Source organism: Diadema setosum, unplaced genomic scaffold, assembly GCF_964275005.1.
Source record: "Diadema setosum unplaced genomic scaffold, eeDiaSeto1 scaffold_61, whole genome shotgun sequence".
NCBI lineage: Eukaryota > Metazoa > Echinodermata > Echinoidea > Diadematoida > Diadematidae > Diadema > Diadema setosum.
The window spans coordinates 11425-13118 of NW_027307687.1; the positions used below are offsets into that span (position 1 = coordinate 11425).

The following is a 1694-nucleotide window of genomic DNA, read 5'->3' on the forward strand; positions in this document are numbered from 1 at the left end:
CTGTATTTTTAGCAAACATGTCGGAAACAGAAAACAGTAGGAATTCAAACCTGTCATCTACTTCTTTCTGGGCACTGACACTCTCACCACGGTATCACTGGTTGTCGGCAGTGACACAATGAACTTGGAAGTATGCCCAGTTGACAATTATCGATGAACATCATAAAAGTCATAGCGCTCTTTTACCCCCTGCTTTAAAAATCTCTTCATTTCTTTTAGTAAGCCTTAATCACCCTGGGCTATTCAACATAGCAATGTCGGAATTTCAGAGCCTGTGTATAGTTCCAAGTTCATCGTGTCACTACCTGTAATCAGGGATAGCCTGGTAGTAGTCTCGCTACACAGAAGGCAGTAGATGACAGATTCGACACTCGCTGGTTACCTTTTCCAACCTGATTGTTGAAATGTAAATCGATCTACAGTTGCGATCTTACAAATACATTTGCACAGACGGAGACAATTTTATTGATAAAAATCATACCACATAAGACACATTTTGAAGTATTCTACAACTCTTTATTCGTCTCTGCAGGATTACACTCCTAGAACAAAAATGAGAAGCTCAGCAGACAAGAGCTTGCTGCCCCTCCACGACATTGAGAGGCAAAATGGTGAAGACGTTATTGATGCTCAAAAAGAGCAATACATTGACATGTCACGTACGGCAAAGAAAGAAAAAAAGGGAGGACGTCACATTTGAGGAGTCCACAGATATTGAGGAAGACGAAAAGGATATCGATGAAGACGGTTATTTACTTTCCAGAGCTGCAGGAGACTGTTCTGGATCTAGAAACCTTCAGTCACCAATTTACGAAGACATTCCGACAACTTCCGACCAATCATCTACCTTCCTAGAGCCACATTATGTCAATGAGGTATTGAATGTCGGAAAGACTGAAGCACACAAGTCTCTAGGATTGAGTGCGCACGATCCATTATATTCTGTATCCATCTACTCCAGCAAATCAAATGAAAAACCAGAGGTAGACAAAGATGGGTACCTTGTGCTCGAATCAAATGCTGGTGAAATTATCGATGATCAGTTTGCTGTCAAAGACGATAACTTGCCCGCCACCCAAATACCTCTGTATGAAAATGAGATTTCTCGAGGGGCAGTGATTCATAAGGCACACGTCCACGCCAAGCCACCAATGTACGAGAACATTTCTAGTAACCCAGAACTTTGAAGAAGTTTGAAGCCATGACATCATAGGAGAGTTCGATCTTGACGAGATTCAACGACATGTTCGCGTTCTCGTTATCGAAGTAAATGATGTCATCGAAGACCAGTTTCCAGCCAGGAAAAATTGCCCTTCACTGGAAAAACTTTGTGCCAACGAGATTTCACGTGCAACTAATTATTTTTATTTGCGGGCTAAATTTTAGGAACACCTGAAAATGCCTTCGTTTTCATTCTATGTAAAACTACCTTGTTTTCTGTATCCATTGCATTATTGTAAACCTATCATGTTAAGGGCTGACTACTTTAATCCAATGAAAATGATCCATGTTAATTGTTCTGTTTATTAAAAAATGGATGAATTTTGTTTTCATGTCAAATGGAAACGAGTGATCATGCAGTGCCATTCACTAGTTTATCAATGGACAATTGGACCGTGATTTTTTTCCTGATTGATAGATGATGACGTTTCCTCATTCCAACACTTCTTTGAATTTACATTGTTTTATGTGGA

The 1694-nt window shown here is 40.0% G+C and overlaps 1 pseudogene; it reads left to right on the plus strand.

Moving 5' to 3' along the window:
- Nucleotides 1-553: 553 nt before the first annotated feature.
- Nucleotides 554-1187, plus strand: LOC140245918 (uncharacterized; annotated as a pseudogene).
- The last annotated feature ends 507 nt before the right edge of the window (nucleotides 1188-1694 follow it).